This window comes from Oncorhynchus kisutch, linkage group LG10, assembly GCF_002021735.2.
Source record: "Oncorhynchus kisutch isolate 150728-3 linkage group LG10, Okis_V2, whole genome shotgun sequence".
In the NCBI taxonomy this organism is placed as follows: Eukaryota; Metazoa; Chordata; class Actinopteri; order Salmoniformes; family Salmonidae; genus Oncorhynchus; species Oncorhynchus kisutch.
Genome location: NC_034183.2, coordinates 65,616,062 through 65,626,459, shown reverse-complemented (window position 1 = coordinate 65,626,459; position 10,398 = coordinate 65,616,062).

Sequence of the window (10,398 nt, the reverse complement as noted above, 5' to 3'; positions counted from 1 at the left end):
CACAGAGACAGGAACAATCACCCACAAACACACAGTGAAACCCAGGCTACCTAAATATGGTTCCCAATCAGAGACAATGACTAACACCTGCCTCTGATTGAGAACCATATCAGGCCAGACATAGAAATAGACAAACAAGACATCCAACATAGAATGCCCACTCAGATCACACCCTGACCAACCAAAACATAGAAACATACAAAGTAAACTATGGTCAGGGTGTGACACTAGCAGTGAATTTCAAACACAGATTCAACCACAAAGACCAGGGAGGTTTTCCAATGCTTCGCAAAGAGGGGCACCTATTGGTATATGGGTAAAAAATATATATAAACAGACATTGAATATCCTTTTTAGCATGGTGAAGTTATTAATTAGACTTTGGATGGTTTATCAATACACCCAGTCACTGCAAAAATACAGGCGTCCTTCCTCACTCAGTAGCCGGAGAGGAAGGAAACCGGTCAGGAATTTCACCATGAGGCCAATGGTGACTTTAAAACAGTTACAGAGTTTAATGGCAGTGATAAGAGAAAATTGGGGATGTATTAACCACATTGTAGTTACTCCAAAATACTAACCTAACTGACGGAGTGAAAAGAAGGAAGCCTGTACCGAATAAAAAATATTCCTAAACATGCATCCTGTTTGCAACAAGGCACTAAAGTAATAATGCGAAGAAATTGGTAACGCAATTAACTACATTTTCTAAAAACATGTTTTCACTTTGTCATTATGGAGTATTGTGTGTAAAAAAAATATATCTTGAATCCATTTTAAATTCAGGCTCTAACACAGCCAAATGTGGAATAAGTCAAGGGGTATGAATACTTTCTGAAGGCACTGTATGTAGCCTTAGAAATAAGGTTCATGAAATCAATAACTTGCTAATATTGGATAACATTCATATACTGGCCATCTCTGAAACTCACTTACAGTACATTATTTATTTTTATGAAACAGCAGTAGCAATACAAGGATGTAACATCTACAGAAAAGACATGAATGCCTATAGGGGAGGTGTTGCTGTATATTTTCAGACCCATATTCCTGTCAAACTTAGAGAGCTTTGTCAAAGTGTTGTGGTTGCAAGTTCCCCTACCTCATTTAAACACTTTTCTTGTGGGGTGCTACTTTTCGCCACGAAGTGCTAACACTCAGTATTTGGATCATATGTGTGCAATGCTCGATATTGTGTGTGATATTAACAGAGAGGTCTCAAAATGAAGCTTCTAACTGTGACTAATGGCTGTAATAGGACCCAGGTTATCACTCAACCAACTACAGTGCATACAGTGCATAGTGTTGGATCTGTTACATTGACTTGTATTAGTCATCTCTTCACTAATACTGCAGAGCTTTGCTCCAGAGCAATATCAGTTCCCATTGGCTGTAGTGACCATAACATTGACCACATTAATATGAGCACTGTATTCTGGATAGTAGCTCATATGCCGCTTAAGGTCTTTATAGGTAAGCCATTTACATGCACCTCTGATATCCCTCTAATGAGTATCCCTGTATCCATGAATAAAAATAATATTCCTCATCTAAGTTCATATGGGTTAAATGGAATTGTGACTGAAATATGGACACTGACTGTAGGCCTACAACCTCTCATGTGTAGCATAATATAATATTAACTCCTGCAGAATTATGCATTTCTTGCAGTGAAATTATACAACAAATTATAATTTTGTCTTGGGAACAGGAGTGGAGAAATATGATTTCTTTCTTTCAGGATCTCTTGAGAAAATGCAAATGCCCATGTAATGTGTTATCTTTCACACTGTTATGCAAGCACCCAGTATTTCAACCACATAAAATATGCACCCAAGACAAACTGAAATCTTATTAGGAACATGTTTTGTCGTTTTCTCAGCTTTTGATTTCCTTAAAACTGGTCAAACATTTTGCACAGGACCAATCTTTCTGTTGTTTTGGAGTTACTGCGTTTTGTCCCCGGTCCCTAAACAAAACAGACAACTTTACTGGTATTAAGTACATTACTAATGCATTCATTCTATTGATGTAAGACATTATTCTGGTGAGCACTACTTTATTGAATTTTCTGGGTCAGCAAGTTATGACAGAAGAGAAGCTGCATGTATCAAACTATAGTTGATTAAAAAAATGACCTACCAAATGTCAGAAATTATTATATGGCCAGTGGCGATTTTAGCATGTAAATCTTGGTGTGGCAAAACCCAAAAAAAGTGGTATGTATGCCAGCAAAGCCACAACACTAAACAATACATGAATTGCACTATACGACTGCTACACCTTGCTATCAGTGGAGCCTTGTCTGGCAGTGAAACAGTTAATTCAGCCTCATTTACTGCCTTTAAAAAAACATAGCTGATATGGCTTTTATCTATAAATTCTCTTCATTATTTCTCTTCATATGACAAGGATTAAAAATGATTTGCCAGTAGATTGATGACTTGATTCATGATGATGACTGCTATATAAGATTTTGAATGTATGATGTTGACATGATCAGTCCAATCAAACTACTGTGGATATAACGTGATTTGATGTAATTTTATCTGTGGCCAATGACCTTGAGCCTTCTTGGATGGACACTTCTAATGTACTGTAACTCTATGGCAGCACTCAAGGAGCTAGAATTTTAGAGCTCTGCCCTTAGCCTTGGCAGTGACGTCGTGTCCCCATGACTGACAGAACACTGCGCCAAATCATGGCGCAACACTCTGTATTTCCTGCTGGCTTGCCCCACCACAAAAGAAAGCACTGAGCTAGGCTGAAACACCTGAATTTTGGAGCTTCCTTATTAAAAAAAAAAAAGAGACCTTGTTTGTATGCGGCTTTATTAACTCAATGATATATATATTTTTTTTTATTGTTTGCAAACTGACATGTATTAATGTCAAAATAACATACAAAACAGGCAAGCCTTTTTATTTACTTATATTTTGCAACAAATGTGGGGCTTTAAACTGCCTTGAATGACAGGTCGCCACTGAATATGGCCTACCAAATGTCGGAAATTATAAGCAGACATTTACAGTAACTTCATTATAGTAGGCTAAATTATTAGGGTGGGTCAAATTGCACAAGTAGCCTACTTTTTGAAGTGATTTGTTTAACAATCAGATGAAAACATAATGCATCACACACCCATGATATGCAAAACTGAACCTGCCCAAACCGCAAAAACAACAATAAATGGGATAAAATGTTAACATGCCACAGTATCCCGTTTTAGATCAGCATATCCCAGGTATCTAGCAGGTATCTAACCGGGAAACAAGCTTTTTCAGGTTATTGTTAACGCTATATGATGTTTAAAAACAAAATACTTGAGTATCCTGAATAATAACGGGATATTGGTGTGAATGTAAACGTGGTCCCTGTCACAATAATAAGGAAAGCCAAAGTGCCAAAGGTTGGGCCCAAAGTAATTTATAAGAGATCATACAAAAAAAATGATCAGCAATCTTTCGTTGAAATACGTATGTTGGTCTGATGTGTATGAGGAAGTGAATCCAAATGCAGTATTTGTAAAGTTATTAATGTATGCCAATTGTTGACAAGCATGCACCTGTTAAGAAACAAACTGTGAGAACTGTTAGAGCCCCCTGGGTTGATGATTCATTGAAAAATGATATGGTTAAAAGAAATTATGCAAAAGAGGTGGCAAACAAGTCAGGCTGCTCAACTGATTGGTTGACACTGTAAATTGAAAAAGTTTGTGACTAAACTTAACAAAAAGAAGAAGAAATTATAATACCTAACCAAGATAAATGACATAAAACACAATGGAAAAAGACCTTGGAGCACCTTAAATGATATCATGGGCAGAAAACCCCATTCATCTCCATCGTTCATTGAAGTTGATAGGTAATTTATAACAAAACCTTTCGATATTGCCAATCATTTCAATGAATACTTCATTAGTAAAATGGTCAAACCTAGAAGTGAAATGACAACACTGAACAGAGAACCAATCATATTTATGTATAAAAGATCTAATAATAAAAGAGAAGGATTGCTGTTTTGAATTTAGTCGTTAGTGTGGGAGAGGTGGAAAATGGTTGTTTTCCATCAATAATGGTCAGCCACCAGGTACAGACAACCTTGATGGGAAAATATTGAAAACGGTAGTAGACTGTATTGCCACGCCTATTTGCTATGTATTTAACCAAAGCCTAAAGGACTGTGTGTGTCCACAGGTGTGGAAGGAAGCTAAAGTAATTTCACTGACTACAAATAGTAAAGCACCCTTTGCTGGCTCTAACAGCTGCCCAATCAGTTTGCTGCCTGTCCTTAATAGCCTGGAGAGAAATGTGTTTGACCAAATACAATGCTATTCTTCAGAGAACAAATTAACTACTGACATTTAGCATGCATATAGAGAAGACTCTCAACTTGCACTGACTCAGATGACTGATGATTGGTTAAAGAAATGGAAAATAAGATGATAGCTGGAGCAGTATTGTTAGATTTTTCTATTTACATTTTTTAAATTTCACCTTTATTTAACCAGGTAGGCTAGTTGAGAACACCTTTATTTAACCAGGTAGGCTAGTTGAGAACAAGTTCTCATTTGCAACTGCGACCTGGCCAAGATAAAGCATAGCAGTGTGAGCATACAACAAAGAGTTACACATGGAGTAAACAATTAACAAGTCAATAACACAGTAGAAAACAAAGGGGGGGTCTATATACAATGTGTGCAAAAGGCATGAGGAGGTAGGCAAATAATTACAATTTTGCAGATTAACACTGGAGTGATAAATGATCAGATGGTCATGTACAGGTAGAGATATTGGTGTGCAGAAGAGCAGAAAAGTAAATAAATAAAAACAGTATGGGGATGAGGTAGGTGAAAAGGGTGGGCTATTTACCAATAGACTATGTACAGCTGCAGCGATCGGTTAGCTGCTCAGATAGCTGATGTTTGAAGTTGGTGAGGGAGATAAAAGTCTCCAACTTCAGCGATTTTTGCCATTCGTTCTAGTCACAGGCAGCAGAGTACTGGAACGAAAGGCGGCCAAATGAGGTGTTGGCTTTAGGGATGATCAGTGAGATACACCTGCTGGAGCGCGTGCTACGGATGGGTGTTGCCATCGTGACCAGTGAGCTGAGATAAGGCGGAGCTTTACCTAGCATGGACTTGTAGATGACCTGGAGCCAGTGGGTCTGGCAACGAATATGTAGCGAGGGCCAGCCGACTAGAGCATACAAGTCGCAGTGGTGGGTGGTATAAGGTGCTTTAGTGACAAAACGGATGGCACTGTGATAGACTGCATCCAGTTTGCTGAGTAGAGTGTTGGAAGCCATTTTGTAGATGACATCGCCGAAGTCGAGGATCGGTAGGATAGTCAGTTTTACTAGGGTAAGCTTGGCGGCGTGAGTAAAGGAGGCTTTGTTGCGGAATAGAAAGCCGACTCTTGATTTGATTTTCGATTGGAGATGTTTGATATGAGTCTGGAAGGAGAGTTTGCAGTCTAGCCAGACACCTAGGTACTTATAGACGTCCACATATTCTAGGTCGGAACCATCCAGGGTGGTGATGCTAGTCGGGCATGCAGGTGCAGGCAGCGACCGGTTGAAAACCATGCATTTGGTTTTACTAGCGTTTAAGAGCAGTTGGAGGCCACGGAAGGAGTGTTGTATGGCATTGAAGCTTGTTTGGAGGTTAGATAGCACAGTGTCCAAAGACGGGCCGAAAGTATATAGAATGGTGTCGTCTGTGGATCAGGGAATCGCCCGCAGCAAGAGCAACATCATTGATATACACAGAGAAAAGAGTCGGCCCGAGAATTGAACCCTGTGGCACCCCCATAGAGACTGCCAGAGGACCGGACAGCATGCCCTCCGATTTGACACACTGAACTCTGTCTGCAAAGTAATTGGTGAACCAGGCAAGGCAGTCATCCGAAAAACCGAGGCTACTGAGTCTGCCGATAAGGATATGGTGATTGACAGAGTCGAAAGCCTTGGCAAGGTCGATGAAGACGGCTGCACAGTACTGTCTTTTATCGATGGCGGTTATGATATCGTTTAGTACCTTGAGTGTGGCTGAGGTGCACCCATGACCGCCTCGGAAACCAGATTGCACAGCGGAGATGGTACAGTGGGATTCGAGATGGTCAGTGACCTGTTTGTTGACTTGGCTTTCGAAGACCTTAGATAGGCAGGGCAGGATGGATATAGGTCTGTAACAGTTTGGGTCCAGGGTGTCTCCCCCTTTGAAGAGGGGGATGACTGCGGCAGCTTTCCAATCCTTGGGGATCTCAGACGAGATGAAAGAGAGGTTGAACAGGCTGGTAATAGGGGTTGCGACAATGGTGGCAGATAGTTTCAGAAATAGAGGGTCCAGATTGTCAAGCCCAGCTGATTTGTACGGGTCCAGGTTTTGCAGCTCTTTCAGAACATCTGCTATCTGGATTTGGGTAAAGGAGAACCTGGAGAGGCTTGGGCGAGGAGCTGCGGGGGGGGCGGAGCTGTTGGCCGAGGTTGAAGTAGCCAGGCGGAAGGCATGGCCAGCCATTGAGAAATGCTTATTGAAGTTTTCGATAATCATGGATTTATCAGTGGTGACCGTGTTACCTAGCCTCAGTGCAGTGGGCAGCTGGGAGGAGGTGCTCTTGTTCTCCATGGACTTCACAGTGTCCCAGAACTTTTTGGAGTTGGAGCTACAGGATGCAAACTTCTGCCTGAAGAAGCTGGCCTTAGCTTTCCTGACTGACTGCGTGTATTGGTTCCGGACTTCCCTGAACAGTTGCATATCACGGGGACTATTCGATGCTATTGCAGTCCGCCACAGGATGTTTTTGTGCTGGTCGAGGGCAGTCAGGTCTGGGGTGAACCAAGGGCTGTATCTGTTCTTAGTTCTGCATTTTTTGAACGGAGCATGCTTATCTAAAATGGCGAGGAAGTTACTTTTAAAGAATGACCAGGCATCCTCAACTGACGGGATGAGGTCAATGTCCTTCCAGGATACCCGGGCCAGGTCGATTAGAAAGGCCTGCTCACAGAAGTGTTTTAGGGAGCGTTTGACAGTGATGAGGGGTGGTCGTTTGACTGCGGCTCCGTAGCGGATACAGGCAATGAGGCAGTGATCGCTGAGATCCTGGTTGAAGACAGCGGAGGTGTATTTGGAGGGCCAGTTGGTCAGGATGACGTCTATGAGGGTGCCCTTGTTTACAGAGTTAGGGTTGTACCTGGTGGGTTCCTTGATGATTTGTGTGAGATTGAGGGCATCTAGCTTAGATTGTAGGACTGGCGGGGTGTTAAGCATATCCCAGTTTAGGTCACCTAACAGAACAAACTCTGAAGCTAGATGGGGGGCGATCAATTCACAAATGGTGTCCAGGGCACAGCTGGGAGCTGAGGGGGGTCGGTAGCAGGCGGCAACCGTGAGAGACTTATTTCTGGAGAGAGTAATTTTCAAAATTAGTAGTTCGAACTGTTTGGGTATGGACCTGGAAAGTATGACATTACTTTGCAGGCTATCTCTGCAGTAAACTGCAACTCCTCCCCCTTTGGCAGTTCTATCTTGATGGAAGATGTTATAGTTGGGTATGGAAATCTCTGAATTTTTTGGTGGCCTTCCTGAGCCAGGATTCAGACACAGCAAGGACATCAGGGTTAGCAGAGTGTGCTAAAGCAGTGAGTAAGACAAACTTAGGGAGGAGGCTTCTGATGTTGACATGCATGAAACCAAGGCTTTTTCGATCACAGAAGTCAACAAATGAGGGTGCCTGGGGACATGCAGGGCCTGGGTTTACCTCCACATCACCCGCGGAACGGAGAAGGAGTAGTATGAGGGTGCGGCTAAAGGCTATCAAAACTGGTCGCCTAGAGCGTTGGGGACAGAGAATAAGAGGAGCAGGTTTCTGGGCATGGTAGAATATATTCAGGTCATAATGCGCAGACAGGGGTATGGTGGGGTGCGGGTACAGCGGAGGTAAGCCCAGGCACTGGGTGATGATGAGAGAGGTTGTATCTCTGGACATGCTGGTAGTAATGGGTGAGGTCACCGCATGTGTGGGAGGTGGGATAAAGGAGTTATCAGGGGTATGAAGAGTGGAACTAGGGGCTCCATTGTGAACTAAAACAATGATAACTAACCTGAACAACAGTATATTCAGTGCAGCCTTTGATGTTATTGATCATAAATTGTTATTGAAAAAACTCTTGCTATGGCTTTAAATCACCGGCAATCACATGGTTGGAGAGTTATTTATCCAATAGAACCCAGAGAGTATTCTTCTATGGAAGCTTCTCTAACATCAGATGTGTACAGTGCAGTGTCCCTCAGGGAAGTTGCCTTGGGCCGTTACTATTCTCTATTTTTACAAATTATTTGCCACTGGTCTTACACAAAGCTAGAATGACTATGTATGCGGCTGATTCCACATTACATGTCAGCACCCAAAGCCAATAACACTGAAATTCTAAATAAGGAGTTACAGTCAGTATCAGAATGGGTGATTAATAATAAACTGGTCTTAAAAACATCTAAAACTAAAAGCAGTGTATTTGGTTTAAAACATTCTGTAAGACATTAACCTCAACTGGAGTTGTGCATAAAGGGTGTGACCGTTGAGGAAGTTGAGGAAGCTAGATCCTAGTTATAAAATTGGATGGTCAATTATCATGGTCAAGTCAAATTGACAAAGTTGTTGTGAAGGTGGGGAGGGGTATATCTGTTATAAAAAGATGTTCTATGTTTTTGACACAAAGATCAACTGCACTAGTTGTTCAGGCTCTGGTCTTGTCCCATCTTGATTACTGTCTGGTAAAATGGTCAAATGCAACAAAGAAAGACCTAGCAAAGCTGCAGCTGGCTCAAAACAGAGCAGCACGCCTTGGCCTAAACGACACATACAGAACTAACATCAACAACATGCATGCCAGTCTTCCCTGGTTGAAGGCTGATGATAGTTTAACTACTTCTCTTCTAGTTTTTATGAAAAGTATTACTGTGATAAAAATTCCTGATTGTCTGTATAATCAAATTACATACAGCTCAGACACCTACACATACCCCACAAGACATTCCACCAGGGGTCTCTTCTCAGTCCCAAGTCCAAAACAAATTAACGGCAACACACAGTATTATACAGAGCCGTGATCGCACTGAACTCCCATCTCTTATTACTAAAGTAAAAAGCTAAACTGTAAAACAACATCTAATGGCACGATAGGGACTGTGAAATGACACTCACACACAAACACATGCACACATAAACACAATATAACACACACACACACAATCTACACACACATTATTTTTTAATTGTATTGTTTGTATTTCATTGTATTTTAAATTTGTGTGACTGTTCTTGTCTGTCAGTTTATCAGTGTTTTGTTACTTGTCGTGTTTTATGTTTTTGTGTGGACCCCAGGAAGAATAGCTGCTGCTTCTGCAAGAGCTAATGGGATCCAAATAAATGAATAAAAACAATAAAACATAAAAACTGTTTCAAGTGAGAATTATGAAGGTCTGATGCTGAAAAAGAAATGAAATGATTGCCCACTTCACCCATATTATATTTTTGTAAAAAAGTAGTGTGTACTTCCAGTAGTTAGCTACACCGCTACATCTCAAAAAAGTAATTCAATACTGAAAACACTACCTCGAATCAAATTGAGTTCAACTACCTACAAGCTACTGCAAAATGAAGTTCACTACCCTGTCACACTTTATTTGGATAGTCTGGATAGTCATACTGACAACAAACTATCTGTTGATAAGAAACTGCTTGCTAAGGTTAAGGTTAGGGTTAGGTTTAGAATAAGAGTTAGGGTAAGGGTTAGGGCTTGGGATATGGTTATTAAGTTTAGGGTTAGGATAAGGATTCAGTTTGGGGTTAGGGCTAGGCTTCGTAGATAGTTAAAATGTTACGGATAGTCTGAAGAACATCTGCAGATGGACTATAGTGTTACCCACTACCCACTACATAAAAAAATGAAAACAAAGGATATGTGAGTGAAAGATCAATTGTTTATTTTTGGTTGTATAGATTGAAGACATAAACAACAATAACAGCAGAGGTCTCTCAATACCATCATGAAAGCATGACTCATTTGGAGTTCACACGTTTAGGCTCTGATTCATAGTAGTAGTAAACATGTAACCTATGATTCACTGTGAATTCAGTCGAAGTCACCCCCTCCCCATACCCCTACCTGTATCATAAGGCACAGAACTCACAATGTCCCACCCCATACCTCTGTCTGACGAATAGAGACACAGTGAGGTGAGGGATGGATTTGGAAACCCGGTAAAGAACGAGTAGGGAGGAGAATTGTGTAATAGTGACCTGTAATGGAGGAACGTGAATTTGTGGAGATTACTGGAAGGAATGAGGAATGTCGGGAAAGAGATTAATTACGGTTGCACACCATCCACATATTACC